General features: G+C 39.7%; 1 pseudogene; it reads left to right on the forward strand.

Moving 5' to 3' along the window:
* The first annotated feature begins 13,445 nt into the window (after positions 1 to 13,445).
* LOC111750217 (5S ribosomal RNA) lies at positions 13,446 to 13,564 on the forward strand (annotated as a pseudogene).
* The last annotated feature ends 13,387 nt before the right edge of the window (positions 13,565 to 26,951 follow it).

Raw genomic sequence — 26,951 nt, forward strand, 5'->3', positions numbered from 1 at the left:
ATACGTGTGTGTGTATATGTGTGTATATAATCTCAAAGTACCATAATAAAAATGGCGGCATGCTGCTCTACTCATATAGCTAGCCTCAGACAGGAATCACATTTTAATTACTAAGCTTTTTAGAGTAATTTGTCATCTGTTCTGTTTTCATTTACAAAAAAAAGAAAAAGTGGAGTATTTTATTGTTAAGTCTTCTTGCAGATTAAAGTAGTCAATGGGTATTTTTTGGTTATTTTTCAGAAAATGCAGGGAGAAAGATGGAAGTTTCTATAAAAGCTCTTTGTCTTGAGGTGATATGGAATTTTGCTTGTGGAGAAGCCCAATTGCAGCCTCTATTTACTGTGCATGACTCTTGCAGCCTAAAATGAAGTGCTTAACTTCTAAAAAAAAAATAATAATAATTGTTGCCATCAAGTCAATTCCAAATCATAGCGACCCTGTAGGACAGCGTACAACAGCCCATAGGGTTTTCAAGGCTGTAAATCTTTACGAAAGCAGACTGCCACAATTTTCTCCATGAAGCTGCTGGGTGGGTTCAAACTGCCGACCTTCTATTCACAACTGAACACTTTAACCTCTTTGCTACCTGGGCTCCTTTAACTTTTAATAAGCCCAGCTAAATCCCAAAAACAACAGATACCCAGACTTACAATAGTGTGTCTCAATAAGAAAGTTTACCTTTTCCAGGGAAGCAATCAAAATATTCCTTTTTTGGAACACTAAGAGTATGAAAGGAAAATGATTATGGTTCCCTGCTGACATGCTGTTTTGATTGACAGGGAAAACCAACATGCATGCCGCCTGAGACATCTTGTTCAGGAACTTTCTGGAGGGTAGTAAATTGGTGTTGGCGCAAACACAAAAAAATAAAATGACTTGATTCAGCACTTTTCAATTCTAAATCCCTATACACTAAAGAAAGAAGTAAATATTCATCAAATGATCAAAATTTATATTGATTTTTATTCTACATTAGCAGCTCAAAGTCGAGATTTTTGACAGGGTGAGTATCAGTTTGACCATTCTCTTTGAAATGAGGATATACGCACTGTGCTGAGTGCTACTGAGCATTCCTGAACCATAGGTCCTGATTATTAGAACCCTAGGAGGCTAAATTTTTAAAAGAATGGTACAAAGGCACACTTGTTCGGTTCTGTTTTGATAGCTAAATTGTTGTTATTAGTATGTAAAGTAATTCTTGTTGTTCCTGCTTCATTCCTTCCTCTCCATCACCGGCTAAGGACAACTATTTTATAGAATTTCAAAGGAACTGGAGTTGCATGTCTTAGTCGCAGAGTTAATGGCTGCATTTGCCAGAATAATTGTGCTAGGAAAAGAACTGCCAGTCCTGCGGGGCAAGAGAAGCTGAGATTGTATCTTTACATTATACATCTTTAATTTTTCAGTTTCTGCCAGAAAGTAAATAAAGATTCGCTGTAGTGGAAATTGGAAGACGGGAAGAAGGATGCGGCTGTAAAACATGAACACAGACTTGGTGCTTGTGTCATTGTGCAGGGATTTGCTACAGAAACAGCAATGGAGAGACATGGAAAATTCCAATCATCCCCCTCGGTTCACACAGTGCAGTCACGCTCCCTCCCCACCCCATCTCATGACATAAAGTGCTGTATTTTTAATGAGTTTAACTACTTGCATTAGAAACAAGAGGGGGTGGTGGTGATGGATGAAGGGGTGCACAACTGCAATTGTGTGATGTATTTGTCCTTTATGCTGGTTAGGTAGAGGTGGTGGTAGTGGGTGTTGCTTTTAATAAAAATCTCATCTGCCATTAAAGTTACTTTCTTTCCTTCTAAATGAGAGAGGACTTTTTTTTTTTTTTACATACAAACAATGCAGAGGAAATAATGAAAATAGTGTTGATGTTAATTTCTCCACTTTATCTAAATGCTCACCATTAAGAAATATCATTAAGGATATAGGCTTAAAATTGAGTTTTCTAAGCATCATAGTGATTGTTTTTAAGGGTTAGCAAACATCAAGTCAATAAAACAAAGATGACCTCTTAAAGACACAATTTTTTTTTTTTTTACATAAATCAGTTATCTTTTGCAGTAGTCCTGACTTCGTTGGCTATGAGATCTATAAATAACCCTGGAAGAGCCTAAGGCTAGGTTTTTCTGGAGCTGCCAATATAGTTATAGAAGTTTTGCATCCTAATATACAGAGATTAGTATAAATGTTAGCCTTTGCTGAGTAATAGTAATTAAATATCTTTAAGATTCTTTGTTGTATTTTCTATAATGGGCAAATATATTTTTAATACTTTAAAACTCTCTTATCTTATCCAATGAACATTTGATCAAACTTAATCATTGTTTCTTTGGCAACAGTTTTGAAATGTAATATTGGTCTTGTCCTTAATATGATTTTTCTGTAATTATATGTTAGAAGTTCTTGGGGGCAGGTGACATGTCTGACATAGATTTGTATCTTGCACAATGCAATACATGTAAGAGACACTCAAGATAGAGTTGTTGAATGAATAAATGAAGACCCTTGGTCAACATTACCTCAGAGAAATACATTGTTCCCTTTCATTGGAAGTACTCCTTGCTTTGACTCTGTAGGAGAAGAACACTTTGGCAGAGTCATGGCTCACTCTACTCACTCCTGCACACAGGACTGGAAGAACAGTGTGGGATTCTCACTCGTTTGTAATTGTTAATGTTATTTGTCTTCAGCCAGAATGTCCTTAGAGAGTTCGTTTCTAGACAAAAGAAATGCACTTTGAATTCAATCCTCAAGGCGAGTTATTTTAGGCAATTATGAGCTACCAACAGGAAAATGACAACAAAAGCAAAAACACACAGAACAGTCAAGATCTTAGGGAAAAACACCGTAAAGGTGACATCTCTGAATTCTAGAATGAGTGTGAGGAACTTTGCCAAACAAAACCATGGAGGTTTACAAGTGTAGATTCTAATCAACCTTGGAAGCCCTTGGCAGGGCCTGTGGGCATCGTAAGACCTGAAGGTGTTTCCAGAAGGAAGCGATCTGGGCCGATGGCATAGGAGAGATATTATTGGGAGGAAAGAGGGGAAGCATAGTAAATATTTGTGTAAGGAAAAAAAGAAAAAGGCAAGTGCTTAGAGATACTACATTAAAGGTAAAAAACACTGTATAGTAAAAGTAGGAAAATATCCTCAAATGACAAAATGGTTGCCAGAAAAAGTAGCATTTTCCCTTTGTATTCAAGGATCCCCGATCCTCCTGAGTTAGTGTGGGGCTCTTCCAAGTACCAACTGTGACATTGTTGATGTCTCCTCACCTAAATGACTCTTGAATTATAGAAGCTCTTCTTCTTTTCTAGAGAATAGTAAACAAGTTATATAGTCCAATAATTTTATTTTCTCCAAAAAAAAAAAAAAAAAGTCTCCTTTCTGAGGGAGAATGAAGTCAAGGATTTTAAAAATCAAGCTGAGGCTACAGCCATCAAACTTTTATTTCTTTGCCTGTTTTAAACCATTTCAGATTTGCAAGTTTAGTAAATTCATTCAACCAATTTGTAGAGTGCCTGTCACATAACATGCACTATGCTGAGTGCTGGGGATTACAGCAGTGAATACAGGAAAAAAAAGAAAAAAAAAAAATCCTGCCCTCCTGGAGCTTCCCATTCATTGGAGGAAGATGGACAATACAAAATAAGCAACATATTTTCAACTACATGTAGCAAATATGTATGAAAAGGTATAAGGATTGTTGGGGTGGGGGTGAGTTGCAGTTTTAAGTAGCCATGTCAGAGAAGACATGGATGAGAAGATGATATTTCAGCAAAGACCTGAGAGAGATGAGAGGGCCAACTGTCATATAAACCAGAACACCCTCCCCAGGAGCACTCCCAACAGCCTAAGAACAGCAGTGATCAAGGGGAAAACTATTGAAGAAAGCTTCGGTGGGAGGCATGCTGGTGCCTCATGGCCAATATAGTCTAAGGCAGTGCAAAGCAGGAGAGGACTGTGGGATGTTCAAAAAGCATGATTAGGGAAGCAGAGGCCAGGACACAAGAGCAATAAGAGGACACAATACAAATATGAGGGTAGAACCTTGACTATCCCTAGCCTGCTACCTAGGCATCTGTGGTTGGGGGTAAAACTATCCTTTCCCCAGGCATGGTCAAGGCCTTATGGTCAAGACTTGTGGTTGCAGCTGAGTGGTAGCTAGCTTATGTCAGGATTCATCACATCACCATTCATGTTGAAGGAAGCATCAGCCTTGGTAGAAGCACAGTAAAGGATCTGGAGGTCAGAGCTTTGCAGTTGACCAGGATAATTGCCTTACCACAAAAGGCCAGCTTTCCTTTCTGGGAAGCCAGCCTGCAAGTGGCCAGTCTTGGACAAGGGAAGCCTCAATTCTCACAAGCCTTGCATATATGTAGAGAAAGGGAACAACAAGTGCAAAGTCCTTGAAGTAGGACCATGGCTGAAGTTTCTTGCAAGATCACTACGGCTAAAGTAGGGCTCATAGGAGATGGGGTCTGAGGGATGATGCTTTGGACTGTGTAGTCCATTGTGAGAACACTGGCTTTTATTCTGAGAGGGTGGGAAACCACTGGCCATTTTGAATGAAATTTTTTACTTTCATTTTAAAAGGATTATTCTGGCTGTTTTTTTTTTTTTTATAACAGACTGTAGAAGGGCAAGGGTGAAAGAAGGGAGAAAGAAGCCAGGTGTGAGATGCTAGAAGTGTTAAGAAGTGCTCAGTTTCTAGATAAATTAGAGTTAGAGCTGACAGGATTTGCTTATAGAGTGGATGAGAAGTTTGAGGGTGGGAGGGAGGGAGTCAAGACTGAATCCACAGTTTGGTCTTGAACAACTGGAAGACTGGAGTTGTCCTTCCTGAAAAAAACTATGGGAGCGGAAGGAATTTGGGGTAGGATTATCAGGAATTTGGTTTTGGATATGTTACATGAAAAACGTATGTTAGATATCCAGGTGGAGATATGGAGAAGGCAGTTGGTCATACAGGGCCAATGCTTGGGGAGGGTGTCTGGTCTGGTAATGTATATATGGCAGTCACTAGGGTTTCTTTGACTGTGAAGCAATGAGACTAGGAGAGGAAATCTCAGGGAGTGAAGCCCGGAATGCCAACATTTTGATATTGAGGAGATGAGGGGAAACTTTCAAAGGGCACTAAAATGGAGTAGCCAGTGAGGAAACCCAGGAGAATGTAATGTCCTGACAGCCCAATGAAGAGAATGGTTCAAGAAGCAAGGAGTGACCAACAGTGGTAAATGCTGAGAGGTCAGGGAAGGGTGAGGACTGAGGATTGACTGTTGGCATGGGCAACGTAGAGGATACCCAGGACATTGTTGAGCAATTTCAGTGGCATTTCGGGGACTAAAGCCTGATTGAAGTTTGTTCAAGAGAAAAGAGGGGAGAAATTGGAAACAAGTGTAGACAACGCATGAAAAAGTGGTTTTGCTGTAATGGAAAGCAGACAAATGGGGTTATGGCTGGAGGGAGATTGGTGTCAACGAATTAGTCCCCTTCCCCCCCCCTTTTTTTTTTTACCCTAAGGAAAGCAACAGCATGTTTGTTTATTAATGTGCTCATGGGAGTGATGTGGAGCCCTGGTGGTGCAGGGATTAAGAGAACGGCTGCTACCTAAAAAATCAGCAGTTCAAATCCACCAGCCACTCCTTGGAAACTCTATGATAGGGCAATTCTACTCTGTCCCATAGGGTCGCTATGAGTCAGAATTGTTTCAAGGGCAAGGTTTTTTTGTTTGTTTTTTTAATGAGAATGATACAGTAGAAAGGAAAAAATGATGCAGGAGAGAAGGGTGATTTGTAGGATGATATCTTTGCTTTGATAAGAGGAGGGTCTGGTGCACAGTGAAGGGGACTGGCCTTAGATAGATATACGGACAATACATCCATAGAAACAGGACCTGGACCCCTATGTAAGCAGACAGGTAGATGTGGTGGAAACCCATAAAGTGTAGTATAAGCAAGCATGGAGATATACAATGGCATGAGTCAAGAAAGAATAAAATCAGTTTTAACCTTTTCGGAATAGTTAGACCAATAAAGGATGCTAGACATGAAGTCATAATGAAATCATTGATATTTCTTAACTAAGTTAGTGCTTTTTAGGGCAAGTCAAAGCTTATGTCAATATGTGATTATAAAATTGACATGCGATTTAATCCTTAAAGATTGTTAGAATAACTGAAATTTCCCCCAAATTTATCATGGACTTCTATTTTGGTCCAGTTTGCCATACTGTGGTGGCTTGCATGTTGCTGTGATGCCAGAAGCTATGCCCCTGCTATTTCAGATACCGTCAGGGTCACCCATGGTGGACAGGTTTCAGTGGAGCTTTCGAACTAAGACAAAATAGGAAGATGTTTACCTGTGTTTTTATTGACTATGCAAATACATTTGACTGTGTGGATCAAACAAATTATGGATAGCATTGTGAAGAATATTAATTTCAGAATACTTAATTGTGCTCATGAGGAACCTATACATAGACCAAGAGGCAGTAGTTTAAACAGAAAAAAGGGGAAACTACATGGTTTAAAATCAGAAAAGGTATGTGTCAGGGTTGTATCCTTTTACCATATTTATTCTAGCTGTATGCTGAGCAAATAATCCAAGAAGTTGGACTGTATGAAGAAGAATGCAGCGTCAGGATTGGAAGAAGACTCGTTAACAACCTGTAATATGCAGATGACACAACTTTGCTTGCTGAAACCGAAGAGGACTTGAAGCACTTACTGATGAAGATCAAAGACCAAAGCCTTCAGTATGGATTACACCTTGGTTTCATGTACTTTGGACATGTTATCAAGAAGCACCAGTCCCTGGAGAAGGACATAATGCTTGGTAAAGTAGAGGATCAGTAAAAGAGAGGAAGACTCTCAATGAGATGGATTGACACAGTGGCTGCAATGATGGACTCAAACATAACAATGATTGTGAGGATGGCAGAGGACTGGGCAGTGCTTTGTTCTGTTGTACATAAGGCCACTATGAGTCTGAACTGACTCCATGGCACCTAACAACAACAACAACTATTTTCGGTATAAGTTAGGCATTCAAAATCAGAAGGAGGTAGATAGTTGAGTAATTATTCAGTCCCCAATTCATTGAATTTTGTTCACTACATACCAAGCCAAATTTAAATAAAATACTTTAGAACACTGTGTATTGTGTCCTGATTAAATTATTGATTTGTAGTGTAAACTTGAAGTGGAGTATCTCTACTGATTTAGGCTTTAGGTGCATACAAAATAAAAGGAGGAAACATGCCACTAATGATAAGCAGCAAAGCAATTATATTAAGCCTCAGACAAGAAGGCAGCATTTCTAACTTTATCATATTAAAAGTTTAGAGGTCCTATTACTAGAGTCTCTTAGGCATTCCTGTTTGGGATGCTGGGCTTCTGACCAGATGGGAATTGCTGATTCCCTACTCAATACAGTGTTCTCAAAATACACCAGGGGGCAGGAGCTATGCAAGCATATTTAAACCAGTCCACCAGATAATTGTCTCGTCATGACAGAAAAAGGGAGAAAGGAGAAACAGTGATGGCTTTTGTTGACCCTTGGTTGTTCCCAGGATAGTGCTCAAATTCATTAACATGACATCCTTCATAGTTCATCTCCTTCCACTTTGCATCTTTGTCCAAATGCCCCCAAAGCTTCAGCCACCGTTCTGTGAATATACCAGGTCCTTCCATGACTCTGGGATTCTGGACATACAAGTTACTCTACCCATTTCTCCACCTGAAAAGTCCTACCCATACTCCAGATTGGCTCAATTGCCACCTCTATCAAACCTTTACTACCCACCCTCACCCTCAGGCAATTAATTATTTCATTCCCCATCCTCCCACACAGTCATTTTGCATGGTAACATAGTTATCTGTTGACGTGGCTTACTTCTCCACCACACTGTACTCCTTTGGGGCAAGGGACTATGTTTTATTCTTCTTTGTACCCACAGCCCCGGCACAGTTCCTGGCACATGATAAAGACTCACTAAACACATATGATTAATAAATGGATGGATGCACGAATGTACTATTCATTTATTCAACAATTCTTTACTCAACTCGTATCATGTTCCAGGCACTGCTGGGGTACTGGGAATACAAAGTGGAAAAGGAAGTAAGTAGATACCATCCCTTATGAAGCTTGGAGTCTGGATATAGAGACAGAAAAAAGTATAAACTGGCAAATATAATAATCTTAAATCATAATATGTGCTATGAAGAAAATAAGCAGGATTCTGAAACAGAGAAAAATAGAGTGAATTGACTTTTGATGCGGTGGTCAGAGATGATCTCCCTGAGAAGTAAATATCAGCCCAGAGCTGAAGGATATGAAAGATAGCTAGAGAATATACCAGAGAAAGGGAACAATATGTGCAAGGGTCCTGAGGCAGGAAAGAGTTTGGAGTGCTTAAAGAACTGAAGGAAGGTAAGGCTGACAGGGGCACGGTGATCAAGAGTGAGATGGAAATGAGGAAATGAGGTCTGAGGTAGGCAGGAACCAATAGGTCTGAATGCAGCATGAAACCAGCTCATGTGTTGTAAGAAGAGATTGGAAGGCCAGAGATAAGTGAGAGCAGATTCTTTAGAAGACAGTTACTGCACCGCAGGTAAGAGAAAGAGAGATGGAGGCTTAGACCAGGCTAGAAGCAGTGCATATTGGAGACATCCAGACAGACTGGGGAGATGTTTTGGAAGAGGAATCAACAGAATTTAACTGTCTGTGGGAAACGAAGGAAAGGAAGGAGGAATCAAGGAAGACTCTGAGGTTTCTGACTTGAGTAACAGATGGTGTCATTTATTTAAAAGGAGAGGCTGAAGTGCAGAAAAGCACAGGGGATATGGTGAGGATGAGAATAAAGTGTTATGTTTTGAACACTTATGCCTAAAGTAAATCCAAGTAGAAATGTCAGATGGTCAGTTGGATATGTAAGTGTGGAGGTCAGAGGAGAGGATTGAAAATTATCAACAGATGGTGTTTAAACCCGCAGAAGAGTGTATAGATCAAGAAAAGGGGTCCAGAATGAAGCCCCGAGAAACATATCAGTAATCTCAGCTATGGATAAAAAAGATCAATTAATATATAAAACAGATGTGGGGATGGTGGAAAAGGAGGAAGCGAGAGCGATTGAGAAGCCGTCACATTGGGTCAACCAAGGGAGTGCAGGCCTAGACTAGAGTAACTGAGAGTTGAGCCTTCTTTTCTAGGCATCAGACTTTTTTCCCATAGTAGTCTCATGTCATCTCATAATGTCCACCATTTCCTCGAGGTTTATATTTCAGCCTTGATATTTCTACCTGCTTGCTGAACACCTCATTCTAAGTGTCCCACCAGTACCTCAAACTAAAAGATGCAAAGCCGGCTAATTTCTTCCACCCACCCATACTGCTTTTCTTATACTCCTTTCTCCCGTTGATGGTGCTGTGAGCCTCTCAGCTATCCAGGTATGAAGAGGTGAATCATTCACTAAGTCTTGTTTCCTTCTATTTTCCAAATCCTGTTGATTATACATCTAAAATATTATTTAATCATTGTTGGTGCATTGCCATTTGTAAAATACAGTCACTTTTTTAAAGTATCCACTACTATAATAAAAACCAAACTCGTTGCTGTCGAGTCAGTTCTGACTCATGGTGACCCATCTGTTACCGAGTAGAACTGCTCGATAGAATTTCTTGACTGTAATCTTTACAGAAGCAGATTTCCAGGTCTTCTGTGATGCCACTGGGTGGGTTTGAATCACCAAACTTTAGGTTGGTAGATGAGCACAAACTGTTTGTGCTAGCCAGATATTCAATGGTATTGTTTTTAAAGAGCTATTATTTTCTTCACATCTTTCTCCTTAAAATTTATGTTTGGACTAGAATGTATTATAAGACAAAGTTAAGACAATCTGCAGAGAGATTTAGACTGGCAAAGCCATTCAGCCTTAGCAGAAGGAACTACTTTAGTTCTTTTTTTATCATCAATTTAGAAATGAATCACTGAAAGCAGAGATAGAAATAGAGATGGATAGGAAAGACCTGGGCCATCTAATTCATCTCCTCGTTAACACAGAGCCGTTTCCTATGCCAAATGCCTGTGAGAAACTATGCAATAAAAGTCTTAGATTGCACCATTTCAATCATTTTCATAAGATGACTAATTATCCTTCCAGTTGCTCTCAGCATTGCTCTTTGAACTTCTGTCCCTGTATCTCTGTCATATGAGAGGTGTTTTCCTTTGCACACAGAAATGACTGAGGATACAAAGGGGTGAACTCAGCTCGTTTTTCCATAGTGGTATTATTTTACATTCAGTTGGTCTCCTTTATGATCATTTTTGTGACCAGTAAGATTTGTGAGATTATTTCCAGAATATGCAGTGGTCCAGCTCATTTCCTTAGAATGGTTAAAAGCTAAGGGAACACGTAAGGATCAAACCAGCTCCTTGACACCATTAGCACAGATGCATTATTCCAGTATGGTTTCAAATGGAAGGATCAGTGGGGAACACTTCCCATTATGCTCTCTTGCCCCTATTGCTTGGGCAAGAGGAGACCAGAGGCACTTGGGAGGGGTATTGTTTTTATGTAATTTGGCTATCATCCAATATCTCTCAGTTTTCTCGTATTTATCACATAAGAATGTTGTATGATCTTTTAAAAGATATATTCTAAATTGTTTTTTCTAATCATTGACCCTCAAAATTCAGGTTTGCTTTTTTAAAAAAATTATTAATATCCTCAAATCCACAGTTATTAGTCCTTCAAGTTCCACGATGTTTGCAGACCTCTTGGTTGGGACTTTTCTATATATGCCATTAACATGCTGCAAACCCCCTTTTCCAGATCATTAATAAAGATGCTAAATAACACTAGACCTAACAGCCTCCCCCCAACAAACTCAGTATGCTCCCTGTAGCATTATCCTTTGTTTATACTGTTTGACATCATTCTTATCCAGTCGAGCCTATTCTTGTTCAAACTAATCAGTTGGAGGAAAAAAAATTCCCAAGCACCATTATATAAATAGTAGTTTTGAACTGATGTCCAACACTTTGATTATAAGAATATAGTGTTTTTACCATTGCTTCTCAAAGTTCTTCCTTACTGGTTCATAACTAATTGCTTGTGGAAAACAATATCTTAAGAACCCTAAAATGTGTGACTCTGCTTTTCATCAGCTACTCATTTCCTTTACAGAGCTCTCATTTGCCCTTTTAAACAGCTGTCACCTTTTAATATCCTCTCTTTTTCTCTGTGATCAGTTCTGTAAAACTAGAGTCCAGGCAAAAGGTCTTGTTTGGCTCTGGACACTAAGAGTGAGAAGTTCAGGTCTGACTCAGGTTTTCTTACGTGTAACAGAATTCTGGCGATTACCCAACAGCTGACCCAGAACTGTTTTTCTTAGGAGAATATTAATTACATTATAGAGAAGTAGCAGTTTTAGGGTTTAACAGAAATGTTAATAAGTGTGCTTAAATTTAGTCAAGTACGTTAACAGAATAGTTCTTTTGGTCCAGGGTGCATAGGAACTGAGCATGGCTCCCTCCCCTTTACCATGGATAAGCCTGTCACTGAGAAGACTTCATTCCTGGTCTCATCTGGTGTTCTAGAGAACCCTAAAGCCACAGGGATCACAACAGCTGCAATAAATAAAGCATCTATTCAATACGTTTCCCTGCCAGATATTATTCAGCATTCTTTGGGCCTTGCTTTGATCGAAAACAGCATGGTGAACTACCTCTCCTTTACTGCAGTAAGCCCCAAGTAACTATGAAAGATTTAACAATTCAAACCTGCATGTAAGCAAAATCACTAATCCCTCTATGTTAAAATTATAAAAACAATAATACAAAAAACAAACAACCAGAAAATGAAGTTTGTTGCCACTATTGAAAAGGCACTAGCATTAGTATTAGGCTTTTTTATTCTGCTCAGGGAAGATAATAGAAAAATGTTTAGAGTATGTGTCCAAAATGTATGGGTTTGGAAGGGGATCTTTAAAAAATAAACGTTACATATGGGGCAATATGAGGAAGAATATTATTGAGGAATTTCACAGAATTTTTTATGTAAAGTCTCATCAGACAGTGTTATGATCTCAGGGATATTTCATGATATTTACTGAGTCTTCTGAGAGTTCATTTATTCAGGCCATATTTTAAGGAGGGGCTTGTAAGATTCAGGCATGAAGTATAATTCTGTAATATTCCCAGCTGATCCCATTAAATCTACCTCCAAAAGGAGCGGGATAATGATGTGAACAACCCCCATTCTTTGAGTTGCTACACCTCACTTGAAATGCATTCCTTTTGGATTAAAACCGCATTTCCTCTTTGTTCCTCTCTCCAGGCTGAGGTTCAACTATGCTACCTGGAAGCACAAAGAGATGCTGTTGAGCAGATGTCCCTCAAGCTGTACAGCGAGCAGTATACCAGCGGCAGCAAGAGAAAGGAGGAGTTTGCTGATATGTCAAAAGTTCATTCCGTGGGAAGTAATGGGTAGGGAGCTATGCTTTTTGGTGTTTTATTCTCACTAATCTCTACTTCGTAAGTGATTTTCCACTGGTAGGTGTTAGGCCAGTAGTCAAGGAGAAGCTCAATGGAATAGGCGTTTACGTTCTTCTCCATTTGTGCTAGAACTGAAGACTGGATTTTTTTCAGCCTTTGTCATCTAACCCAGAACTTTTTAACTTCATTGTAACTATTTTTTAAAAAACAGCCTTCTGATTCTACAAAGTGATTTTGTGGTTACATTGTCCCTATAGTATTGATTTTTCTTCTTTATAATTTTTTTTTTCAGTGTATGTTCCCTTTTCAAACCACAATTTCTTAATAGACCACAAAGTCTGTTTAAGAAACTTTTAAACACCAGAACCTCATTGGAAACTTGGTAGAACAATATTCTCCTGAATAACTTAGATATTTAATAATTGTTTAGAGAGCATGGGCTAGCCACTTAAGAGAAAAAAAAAAAAGCTTGACATAAAGTCAACTGCAATAATAGGTGAGCGCTTGGGTTGTTAATGGTATGTGAAATGAGCCAACACCTTCCGTGACCTCTCAACAATTTCATTCAGACTGAGACATATGGCTGTATTTATATTATATTAACTACTCATACTACTGAATGGATCCAGATATTTCCAAATGAATTTAAAATTATGCAAACATTGCCTATGTATAAATACATTTTTGGAGCCCTGGTGGCTAAGTGGTTAAGACTTGAGATGCTAAATAAAAGGTTGGCAATTTGAATCCACAGCTGCTCCTTGGAAATCCTATGGGGCAGTTCTACACTGTTCTGTAGGGTCACTTGGTGGCAAAGGATTTTATATATATATATACATATATATATAATGCCAAAAAACTCATTCTAGACAGTTCTACTCTGTCGTATAGGGTCACTGAGTCATAATCGACTCAGCAGCGACGAGTGTTTTCTTACGGCCATACCACCCTGAACACACCCTATCTCGTCTGATCTCAGAAGCTAAGCAGGGTTGGGCCTGGTTAGTACTTGGATGGGAGACCGCCTGGGAATACCGGATGCTATAGGCTTGAAAACCCTGATGGCGTAGTGGTTAAGAGCCACGGCTGCTAACCAGAAGGTCAGCAGTTCAAATCTACCAGGGTGCTCCTGGGAAACCCTATGGGGCAGTTCTGCTCTGCCCTATAGGGTTGCTATGAGTTGGAATCTACTCAACCTCAATGGGTTTTTTTTTTTGGTATATATATATATACACACACATATATATATACAGGACAGAGTAGATCTGCCTCATAGGATTTCAAAGAAGCAGCTGGTGGATTTGAATTGGTGACCTTTTGGTTGGCAGCCTGAGCTCTTAACTACTTTGCCACAATGGCTCCGTGTATAAGCTTATATATGTATACACACATATGTAATATTAATTACTGCTGGCTCAATTCTGATGTTCAATAGGTCATTATTAAAGAGTGAAAAAATAGTGATAAAATTTAATTTTTCAACACTTTTCAATAACTTGATTCTAATTATAATAACACAAATGGAAACTGTAACCCATTTCACTTTATACTTAAGCCAGACTGAAAGGGGGAGAAATGATTTCCCCAAATTTCACTACACATTAATAGCATCCTGTAATCCTACGGGGTGTAACTTCAGCTAAGACAGTCCCTGAAAAGGCAGGAGGAAAGAAGCTTCGCCGTGCATTTGTTTACATTTGTCTTTGCAGTGCTTATAGTTCTGACTGGACCTGCAGCTCTCAACACAAAGTTTTGGAATAAATTAAGTACACATTAAAAATTCAGTTTTGTTAAAAAAAAAAAAAAAAACAACTCAGGGTCTAAGAATCCAGGCAAAGAGTCAGAGGCATAATTCTGTTTGGAAAATGGGAAACAATTTTCAAATTGTCCTCTCTGTATTATTTGTTGCTCTACCAGGATATTTTTGTATGTAGACGTGTTATATATACATAAACTTGTTCAATTCAGCAACATTATTCATTAGAGGAAGAGCATAGCAGCAAGTAAGAAAGAAAAGGTTAAATATTGGAGCATGAACAATAAGCTGTTTTGGGGCCTTCATGTGCTTTAATTTCTCTAAATGCCTAAATAGTCTCTGGTGTACATGCAAGCACAAACTTTAGGTCACATTTTCATGTTTTCTAAAAGCCCTGGACTGAGCAGCCACCACGTGCTTCTGACCCCAGATTCCAAGGACCCAACCTGAGTACTTACTCTGGGCTCCACAAATCATAAATCTGCCCTGGGAATTGCTTAGTTAACAACATGCATTGTTCTGTGAAGTGGGAGTAGGTGAACTTGCCTGATATCCTTTGTTTATGCTCCTCGGGGTGCTGAAGGCTGTGCATTGTGCAGAAATTTAAGAGTGCACTGAAGAAAAGCCAGCTATTTAATACTAAGGACAAAAATGATATACTCCTTTCTGTTTTCTGTTTACATACAGAGAAGCATTGTTTGAAAAATACACGTGGGTGAGGTTATCTGGGGTGTCCTGCCCCCAAGACTCTTTGCTCCCATAGCCAAATCCTTAATTCTGAAACCTTAAGAACACAGCCTTATAAAATTATCTGCTCCAATGATACATAAACTTCATTAACTGTTCCTTTTATTACATGGAATAAGCATTGTTTCTGCTAAGCAATTGTGGGAATAGTGTGGGCTTCCCAGGGTCTTCATTCCATAGGCAGATATCCAATATTCTAAAGAGAAAATTAAGTTGGTGATACATTTCATATATTTTTATCTCCTGCCCATGCCTATCTGCACGCTAAGAAGATTATATGTACTAATGGAGTACTTAGTTGAAAAATGTATAATAAGGCTACTCCAGGGAAGACTCAGCTGCTGTATACAATGGTGATCTTAAATTTCTAAGACTTTCACACCTCAAAATATTGTTTAGAAATGAATTTATAATCTCTTTGGCTTGATGAAAAGGTATGTAGAAAAGTGATTAACACAGCATATATACAACTATGAACTGTGTCTTTAACAGTCATGAAAATGTGTGATAGGAGGAAGGCATTTGTTCAGCTGGGAAAGACATGGCTCCTGGAGTGTCCCACACATAATTCTCCACAGGAACAGAAGTTGATGCTTTTTGATTCATGCCAATTAAACTGAATGTACTTAAGGATTGTTTGGTTTCTTTCATCCAATAAATATTTATTGATACTATGTTCAAGGCATGATGCTTTGAGCAGAGTTTGTCAAGAACGTTTGCATGTTTTGTATTTTATAAAATGTACCAAAACCAGTTGCCATTGAGTTGATTTCAACTCATGGCAACCTTATGTGTGTCAGAATAGAACCAAGTTCCATAGAGTTTTTAGTGGCTGATTTTTCACCAGTAAATCACCAAGCCTTTCTTCTAAAGTGCCTTTGAGTGGACTTGAACCTGCAGCCTGGTTAGCAACTGCAGTGTGATGGATCACTTTCCTGCGACCTGGTTAGCAACTGCAGTGTGATGGATCACTTTCCTGCGACCTGGTTAGCAACTGCAGTGTGATGGATCACTTTTGTGTGGCCTTTTTAGCCATGGTCTTATAACTCCCACCCAGACGATTGGATGGGACTGTGCAGATAGCCACTGGGCTTGAAATGAGCCACCCCAGAGGCGAGAAAGAGAAGACCTCACCACCATCGAGGAAGAACAGCCAAGAGCAGAGAGTACATCCTTTGGACCCAGGATCCCTGCACTGAGAAGCTCTTGGACCCAGGAGACAGAGAGTGAGCTGTAACCCTGAAGACTGTGAGAAGCGATAGCAAGATAGACCTGGCAGCAGAGTTCCAGCAGCAGAGACCCAGCAGCAGTAGACAGCATGGTGGGCTTCCCTGCTCACAGAGTAAGAAAGTTGAGCGCCTTTGGGCAGAGGCAGGGGCAGGGGCAGGGGCAGGGGCAGGGGCAGGGACAGAGGCAGAGGCAGAGGGCCAGGAAGAGGTATGCCTGTGGGCACACCTGGAAAAAGGCTGTCCTGATGGAAGAACTGTATCCTAAGTGAATTGTGACTGTTACTTCCCTAATAAACCCCATAATCTTGAGTATGGTCTGTGAGTTCTGTGTGGCCATTGAAATGAATTATCAAACCCAGCAGAGAAATGGAGGGCGCCGTTGATGTTAGAATTGGCAAAGATGGCAAAGAGACCTTAGCCTCATAGGAATCAGCCTTGGGCTGTTGATCTTGATTCTCCTTTCCCCTGATGAAGTTAGAGGAGGTCAGACACCACCCCTACACCTGTTTTTACAGCAACTGAGCACTTTAAACGTTTGTAGCACCCAAGACTACTTGTAAAGTGTAACCACCTCTTTTTCTGACACCGGTTCCTGGTTTTTGCTGTTGTTCCTATTCATTTTTGTTCTTGTTCAGTGTTGTTCCTATTCATTTTTGTTCTTATTCAGTGTTGTTCCTATTCATTTTTAGTGAATTTTAAATATCCTGTTTAATGTATTAAGCATCCTACTTGCTGTCAAGACTCAGTGTCGATTAAAAACTGGTTTTTGTTTAGTTTATAAATACCGAAACAGAGAGGACTTGGACTCACTTGTCCAGAATAGATGGTTTAAGATGAAATTAAGACCTCAACTCATGATATTGGTCAGAATGGAGACTCCATAAACTGAAGCTTTGTTCTATCTCTGAGGATTTCATTCAGATCCTCGGTAAACTTTTTCTTTTTTTCTAAATCCTGTGTTGTACATATTCCATGCTGTGTGAAATTTGAATTATGGTATATTCCTATTCTGGATAAATGGAAGAGTCTTAAAGAAATTTCATTAAAGCCACAAATGAAGTTTGGGCAAAATATTTAAGTCAAAACAAAATTAACTCATTCATTAACTTGACAAATGTTAGTAAATATCTCCTATAAGTCAGGTTTGGACCCCTGGTGGTGAAGCAGTTGAGAGCTATGGCTGCTAACCAAAAGGTCAGCAGTTCGAGTCCAACAGGTGCTTCTTGGAAACCCTATGGAGCAGTTCTACTCTGTCCTATAGGGTCGCTATGAGTTGGAATCGACTTGATGGCAAGTTTGGTTTTCTTTTTTGGTATAAAGTGCAGGAATTAAAACCAAAAATGAAATGATTCTTTCCCTGAAGAGGCTCTCAGATTGGTAGGAGGAGCCAAATCTGTAAACAACATTGAATAAAGTATGACAAAAACTAGGTGCCACCAAGTCAACCCTGACTCTTGGTGACCCCCATGTGTGTCAGAGTAGAACTGTGTGCCGTAGGGTTTTCGATGGTTGATTTTTCAGAAGTAGATGGCCAGGCCTTTTTTCTGAGGCACCTTTGGGAGAACTCAAACCTCTAACTTTTCAGTCAGCAGCTAAGCATGTTAACCATTTCTACCACCCAAGGATTCCTAAAGGACAACAAGTGCTGAGTTAGGAATCTGTATAGGGTCAGGGGCAGGGCTTTTGGAAGGTATGTGGTCAGGGGAGTTGGAATAAGTCAGCGAGGACAGCAGGGAGAAAGGACTCTGGAGATGATTTTTGAAAAAGGGCTAGGTCAGAGAAAGGATGTTTCAATTAATCTAAACAAACGTTTAGTGAACACCTACAAAAACAGACCACAGTCCCTGCCTGCATGGAATTTACAGTTGGTCTAGCAAGAAAGGGCGATATTAAGCCAGTAGTGGCCTGTGCAGTGCATGTTATAGGAGAAGCAGAGCGTGCTAGGGCAACCTAGAGCACATGGAGTGGGCCCCATTAGGCAGGGCTGTGGCTGTTGTGTTCACCACTCTCTCCCCTGCATCTGGTACAGTGCTGGCATGCTAGATGCTCAGTAAACGAATGGATGCCTGAGTGAATAACTGAAACTGGTGTAGGGGCTAAGAGAGAGGGAGCAAAGATCTGGAGTCATCAGACTGTCTGCTCTCCCATATGAGAAGAGAGCAGGGCAGAAAGTTGGAGGGCGGTGTGAAAAATAAGGTTCAGAAAGAAGGGAGGAAGGTGAAGGCCAGACCTTGAAGTTAATCGATGAGTTCATGTTTCTTAAACAGATTGGTGCATCAGGATCACCTGTGGAGCATCTAAGCAGAAAAAGCCCTGCTTTCCCTCCCTGAAAATTCTGATTCAGTAGGTAGGAGTGGGCCAAAATATGACATTTTCTTAAAAAGTTCTTTGAGTTCTGATGCCCATCTCAAACTGAGAACTATTGCTCCAGTGGTTTTCAAAGTGTGGTTTCCAGACCAGCAGCATCAACATCTCTTGGGAATTTGTTAGAAATGCTAATCCTGGGTCCCATTCTAGGGCCTACTGAACAGAAAGCCTGGGGAGTAGGGATCATTCTGTGCTTAACAAGCCCTCCAGGTTATTCCAACTATTTAGCTAAATGATGAAATTTGAGAAACACTGCTTTAGGCATTAAGGGTATTAGATTAAGAATTAATGGAAAATATGGAGACTGTATTGGAGACTAAACTCAGAAAGAATCTATAAACCCATTAGATGAGGGTAATGAGGGAGAGAAAGGGGCCATTCTAAAGCCCCAGTTGTTGGCTCTAGGAGAGGAATATAGGAGTATTTGGATTCTAATGGCTTTGGTACCGTTCAACATTTAATATTTAATGATCACCCACAAAGTGCCTAGGCACTGAGGCTATAGAGCAATAGGAAACAAGGGATGGCAGGTGTGTGTAAATCAGGAACACCTTCCAGGAGAGGGAGCACTGGTGGTGCGGTGGTTAAGAACTCAGCTGCTAACCAAAGGTCAACAATTTGAATCCACCAGCCACTCTTCAGAAACTCTATGGGGCAGTTCTACTCTGTCCTATAGGGTTGCTATGAGTTGGAACCAACTTGATGGCAGTGGGTTTGGTTTTTTGGTTTCCAGGAGACGTGTCAAAAAGGATGGCCTAGAGTTGGAAATGACAAGGAGGGTGTTCCCACAGAGGAGGCAGTGTGTACAAACAGCAAGAGCCACTAAAGAATTTCCAGCATGACTAGCTTGGCATTTTTGAAAGAATATTCTGGTAGTAATGTGGAAACTCTATGGGGCAGTTCTACTCTGTCCTATAGGGTTGCTATGAGTCGGAATCGACTCGACGGCACTGGGTTGGGAATGTGGAAAGTTGACTGGAAGGAGCAAGACTAGAGACAGAGTGCCCAGTTAAGAGGCTATTTCAATCGTTCAAGAAATAGTAAGGGCCTGAGCTAAGACACAGCAATGGAAACAGAAAGTAGGAAGCTGAATCAACAGGCCGTGGTCACCTAGTGGATGTGCAGGATGGATGGAGGGGGGATTTTAGAATGAACCTCCAGGTTCCAACTTGTGCACTCTGGCAGACAGAATTGTCATTCACTGAGGTGGGCTACTCAGAGAAGTAGTAGGTAGGGGAAAGAAGCTGAGCGTTTGGGACATAGTTCCTCTGAGGGTCTGTGGAACATCCAAATGGAAATGCCCGGGAAGCAGGTCTGTAGCTCAGGAATGTTTTGAGGTTCTTGACCATCAAGGACAATGTGGTGACTATTGGGTAGCAGATAGAGTCCCTGGGTGGTGCCGATGGTTAAGTGCTTGGTACTAGCCAAAAGGTTGGTTGTTCAAAACCACCCAGTGGTGCCTTGGAAGATAGGCCTGGCAATCTGCTTCCAAAAGGTCACAGCCTTGAAAACCATATGGAGCAGTTCTAATCTGAACACATGGGGTCACCAAAAGTTGGACTCTTTAACGGCAACCGATGACAATGACAACATGGGGTAGCAGAGGCTAAGAGAATTAGGAGCATACCTTGTGGTAGGATCCCCTCCACCCCGGATGGATAGAACACTATCTCTAAGGAATGATTCTTTTAAAAAGTAGAGACAAATAGGACAATTTTTATTTCATTTATATTACACAAAACAAAAAAAAAACCAAACCCACTGCCACCGACTTGATTCCAACTTGTGCAAACCTGTAGCATAGAGTGGAACTGCCCCATAGGGTCTCCAAGGCTGTAATCTTTACAGAAGCAGACTGCCACATCTTCCTCCTACAGAGCAGCTGGTGGGTTCAAGCTCCCAACATTTTGGTTAGCAGCCGAGCACTTTAACCACTGTGCCACCAGGGCTCCTTGTATTACACAAGGGTGCCAAAATAAAGACTACATGACTCAGAATTCCAGGTGGCATCTTGATTAGCAGGAATTGAGGACTACAGTTTACTATTATTTCCTGTTTTGAAGCTGCAGGGGAAAAGTTCCTGATCCTGGATACTAGAATGAGTTAGGTCTGCTCAACTTGCGTCCAACTACACACATAATATTTATCTTTAGGGATAGTCATAAATTCACTTGAATCTAATTTCTTACAAGAAGGAAGAGGACATATTAGACTATAAATTAAAGACTAGGATTCAAGTCTCTGCTACTTTTTAGCCATGTGACTTTAATTAGGACTCTTAGCCTCTCAAGATCCAATATCTCAGTCTATAAAATGGGAATAGTTATCTTAGTCTACCTCACTTGGTTTATTGAAGCACAGAATGGATAATAAAATGTCTAAAATACCTGCATTGTAACACATACAAGATAAATTAGTTAATGAAATATTTATTGAGCAACTGCTGTGTTGCAAGGAGTTGGTGCCAGATGCTGGGAATGAAAAAGATGCACACAACTTAATCTCCACGGTTCTTAGTCTAGTGAGGGAGAAAGACACACTCAGTTATATCCTTATGAAACAATGGACAAATTTCATTATAGAGAGTATTTGGGGGCTATTGAGGAGGGGTACGGAATCCAGCTTGGCTGTACCGGGTCAGGGAAACTTAGGAGAACATCTGAACTTTCTTAAAAGATGCATAGATATGAGCCATTAGAAGACGGTTGTGGTGGAGGAAGAGTGAGAATTTCAGCCAAAGACAGTAACTTTATGGGGGCCTGTGTATGTTGAGGAGTTACTGTAAATAAGTTGATGTTAAAGCAGAAGGGTGTGGAGATGATTCCTGCCTCTACTGCCTGGGATCAGGAGAGATTTCCAAGGGAGTTCTTAGGACTTACACTCTTGTGGTAAAGTTCTAGAAGATACCACAGTCATTAGCTCTATGTTAGGCTTTCTCTTGCTGTGAGGGAATTTGAGCAGTGTCTACAGATGGTGATATAGGTGAGATTTATGACCTGTGCCTAAGAATGTGGTAGTAATTTATCCCTTATCAAGGTTTTAGCTTAAATTTTCCTCCCAAATCCAAATGGTATGTCTAGGCTATTCCCATGCATAACAGGTTGAACTGAATGAATTTTAAAAAAACAAAAGGCCAAAAGTTTGGCAGGAAAGATGAGCCCATTTTCCCTTAGGAAAAGAAGTGCCTCTGGGTCTGTGTAAACACACATATGCACACACACACAAACAGCAAAACCAACCAAACCCACTGCTGTCGAGTCGATTCTGACTCACACACACAAATATATATGGCATCCCCAAAGAGAAGTGATGTTGATGAGTGCAAACAAATAAATCACTATTTAAAATATCACTTGATTAAAGACCGAATTTGTTTCTCTGTATTAATTAAGCAATAAGATATGATGAATGGCTTTAACCACCTGAGAAAGGATATAATCACCCTGGATTTCAGTGCCGCAGGGTGATCTTTCTGGTTTTCTGTTGGGCAACAGACCAAAGGTGTCTCAGCGCAGTTGGATAAACATTCGTGTTCACTCATATTCTCTCTCTCTCTTTCATGTGTGTGTATACATGCACAAACACACTGACTATTTTGAATTTCTGCCCAATGAGTATTTTTGAAACATTGCAATGTAAAAAAAAAATCTTGTACACATCAGCCATAAAATGTATGATATTGTTGACTGTCTTTTATATGTGCCAATGTTGAGAACACGGTCACAGGTAAGGAAGTTCACTAGACAACCCAAAGAAACCTTATTTCCACCCTACATTTCTACTTCCTTCTCTTGACTCCTATCCCATCTCAGTCTAATGATAGCTGATCAATGTTCAATTTAAGTCCTTTTTGCTTCTTTCCCTGTACTCTGGATGGAATTAAATGGTATGATCACAATGCGGCATGAAGTCAAAATGAGCAAAAAGTACCTGGATATCTCCTGGGTGACTGATATTCTAGCCACTATGCAATTATTCTGGTGGCATAGTGGTTAAGTGCTATGGCTGCTAACCAGAAGGTTAGCAGTTCGAGTCCACCAGGTGCTCCTTGGAAACTCAATGGGGCAATTCTACCCTGTCCTATAGAGTCACTATGAGTTGGAATCGACTTGACAGCAATTGGTTTGGGTTTTTTTTTTTTTAATGCAATTATTAAAATAGGTCTTTTTGGACAAACAACAAAAAAAAACTACCTCATCTGTAGAGATGTATTTGTTTGGGGTCATGGTATTATACCCTTTCAATGGAAAAATACACTTAACTAAGTTTAGAACTAGACAGTCTTCCACTTCAGCAATCTAATGCCATCCATGCCAGGAGCCAACAAAAGGAAAAAAAGAGGTGGAGGCATACTTTCTGGGAAAGCATGCCTGGAAAGTTAACAGTAAAATTAGCTTATAAATATATATCAGACAGAAAGTAGGTTTGTGGTTACCAACTTCTGGGGGCAGGGAGAATGGAGAGTTGTTGCTTAATGAATAAAGAGTTTCTTTTGTAGTGATGAAAAATTTTGGAAATAAATAATGGTGATGGTTGCACACACAAACAACAACGATATCTTACCTTTCTTCTGTTTTAACTGTGATCAGTTTCTGACCTACTTTGGGAGTTGATGGAGTGGTTGAAGAGGGAGAGACATGTTAGCATTGACCCTGAGAGGGCACCTGAGACAAATCTAATCTGCTTCATTTTAATTTGCAGGGCTTAACTCTTTTCTCCAAAATTTATTCCTTTGTTCATTACCTCATCTCCTTCCACAAAGGATTTGAGTCAACTTACAGAAATATATACAATAAAGTAGAATAAATGTTTGAATGAAGTCATTTATTCAAGAATAACGTATGTGTATGAAAATAAATAAATGCATATTCTACGTATATCCTCAAGAGCTTCTGATTTGGCTCTAAGCTTTCCACACCCAAAGAAAAGAGTGAAATTTCATCCATTAGAAAATTCACAGTGTCCCTGGGACTAAAAATAACATATATCACCAGAAGCATAGCTTCCTGTGTCATTGGAACCTGCGAGGAATTTCTCCTATAGTTCTTTAAGGAGGAGACATGCATCTGTGATATTACACCCTTTCAAGAGAAACCCAGTTCTCAAGACAGTTGTTTGATGTAGATTGAAGAAAGAAGTGATGTCAAAGTATGATTCAGTGAGGGCTGTTATAAAAGGAGCTGGAAGCTTGTAGTCCAAACAGAGTACTCTCTGGGTAGGGTCAACCTCAATGGAGGACTCCCCATATGGATTCTGCTGCCATGCTTTTGTTAGGGATTGTGTGGCAGAGTTATTCTGGGTTGTTCACCTGCTGCCATAACCCAGAGAGTTTAACTATTTCATGGCCTATTAAATCTTTGAAAGTTAGCGAGGCCCAGGGTAGGGTGGTTCTTTTACAAAAGGATGGTCTGCTCAACCACACCAACCCTCCAGCAGATCTAGACCCAGTCCATTCTAACACATGGGTTATGGCATAGGCAGGCTTAGCTCTTTCTCTCTCTCTCCTTTTAACTACACTCAAGTACATTTCCCCTACTTGTTCTCCAACTACTGATTCTAAAATTTTTCAGAATGTTTTCCAGTTCTTTGGATAAAACTTAGTCCAGTATATTATCTGAAAATTTAGAAAGGGTCTGACTTCCTGACAGACTGAGAGAATCCTCTAAATGTACTTAGAAATTTGCATTGATATTTCTAATTTTGCAGATAATCTTGAAGTTAGTTTTTTTTTTTTTAATTTATACCTTTTATTTCAATTGGAAACCCTGGTGGCGTAGTGGTTAAGTGCTATGGCTGCTAGCCAAAAGGTCGGCAGTTCAAATCCGCCGGGCGCTTCTTGGAAACTCTATGGGGCAGTTCTATTCTGTCCTGTAGGGTCGCTATGAGTCGGAATCGACTCCACGGCAGTGGGTTGGGTTGGGTTTATTTCAATAACAAGTATTTGTGGGAAAATCATCCATGAGAAAGTTGGGCCAGTTATTAACAGGTTTATAGAGTTAATTTTATTTTTCTTAGACATTTTCACACGTATATAGGCATATATGAGAATTGAGGAAATTACTGGTGGAAAGAACTCCATATTCCTTTTTACTTATTAATGGCAAAAGCAGGCTGCTTTTCTCATGAGGAAGTCGCTCATGAATTTTCATTCAAAATAGTAAATTAGTGTCCATACTTTAATATGTTTAGAGCGGAAAGGGATTCTACATGCCACTGTGCCTATCAGATTCCATTCTTTAATGATATTATGATTGGGCTAGGTGCCAGTGTTGTATCTCTCTTATGTGCTTACATGGCCACATAGAATAGAGGATGATGGGAAATTCTGATGTATTATTAATATATTATTTTGGTAAAAATCTTAAAGTATATTTTTGCAAGATTTTGTTACCACTCCCTTTAGTGTCTGTCTTGAAAACCAGAGGCAAACTTCCCTGAGCAAATAATGTGAACAGTGAACACTTAGTGAATATTTGGGGAAAGAATCAATATGCTAAAGAACCTAGGAAAATTGGACCATTTAATAGAAATCCCAATATAGACAAGTTGGTATTTCAGGAATCGTTCCTGTGTTTTTGGATGTGTTGGTATGAAATGAACCATGAAGCATATAAAAGATGGGTTCTTAATGATCAAATATTACTCAACCTTAGGTAGAAAAACTGCCAGGACTTTTTAGTGTTATCTTTTCCTTCAACCAATAACTGCTCTGTTTTGATGATTTCTTCATTTGGCTGCTGTTTTGATCAGAATTCCTCAGTGGGCTAGGCTGAAACCTCATATATTCACGCACACCTCCCATTGATTTCACTAGGGTGAAACTTTATCGTTTAAGCAAAGTTTAAGTTGAAATGTTGAGTTAATGATGCTCACTTTAAATACCAAAGGCTGAATGCATTTATGTATTCAAACACATAGCTAGTCAAACATAACTCCCATAAGGGTTTAGAGGAAGGATTATTTCTTAAACTATGCCAGCCTCACAAATAATATATTGCCATTCAACTTACAGAAAAATGATACTAAATAAGCTTGTTAGCATTTTATCTCTGTGATGGAAAACCTTAGAATCTTCTTTTTAGCCTTAAAAAAAAAAAAAGAGTAAAGCGATAGACAATATGTTGGGAAATATTTTTGGCAGTTACCCATTGTAGCTAAACCAAGCTTAGAAATAAATACTAAAGAAAAAATTGCATATCTATTTCTCCATAGCTTTGTCTCTGTCTCTATTAGAATCTGACTATGAAATATGTGTTTATAATTCTATATAAAAACCAAGAAAAATTGCTATTCACGTTGAGTTAGAAGACATTTTTACCCCATCACTTGATTAAGCTTTTAAAAAAAAAAAAAAAATTTTTTTTTTTTTTTCCCTAAAATAGGAAGATTATATACCTAAACAGAATGTCCAGCTCTTTCATTCTGAACCCATTTCGGATCAAGTATATGACAATTTAAGTGACAGAAAGTATCAGAAAAAAGACCATCTTAGTAACATGTTTGCTTTATAACACGTTTCATTCACAGAGTACCATAAAGGTATGCTTTCAGACCCTTTAACATCTAGGAGATTATATAGGAGAGTGAATGAGATGACATAAACTCAAGTACAATTATGAAGAAATTTTTATGAGGAAAATCCCTTCAAAAGAACAGTTCCTCTACTCATATCCCTTCTAAGACTTGGAGGTATTGGCCACAATTTGAGTCTCTCTCTCTCTTCCAACAAGAGAACCTAGGGCACTTGCCACCAGAAACTAAATAAAAGAACTAGGTTCTGAATTCAGCTGATAGAATCAGCAAATTCTTCAAGGGGATATAAGACTGTTAACTAGTTCTGTGCTACCTTCATGGTCTCAGGAAACATCTAGCTCAATTGGCATAACATAGTTTACAAAGAAAATGCTCTACATTCTACTTTGGTGAGTCGCATCTGAGGTCTTAAAAGCTTGTGAGCAGCCATCTAAGACACTCTTCTGTTCTCACCCCACCTGGAGCAAGTGAGAATGAAGAAAACCAAAGACATGACTTTTGTTCTAAGTCCCTTGATAAGGAGTATAAAAGGAGGCAACAGCTCAATTGCTGCAAAGACACAAGGGAAAGATTAGTCCAAAGGACTAAGGGACCACAACTATGAGAGCCTCCACAGACTAAGCCCAGTACAACTAGATGGTGCCTGGCTACCACCACTGACTGGGATCACAAAGAGGGTCCCAGACTGAGCTGGAGAAAAATGGAGAACAGAATTCTAACTCACAAAAAGAGACCAGACTTACTGGCCTGACAGAGACTGGAGAAACCCCAGGAGGATGGCCCCCAGACACCCTTTTAGCTCAGT

The sequence above is a fragment of the Loxodonta africana genome, chromosome 10, assembly GCF_030014295.1.
Source record: "Loxodonta africana isolate mLoxAfr1 chromosome 10, mLoxAfr1.hap2, whole genome shotgun sequence".
Lineage (NCBI taxonomy): Eukaryota > Metazoa > Chordata > Mammalia > Proboscidea > Elephantidae > Loxodonta > Loxodonta africana.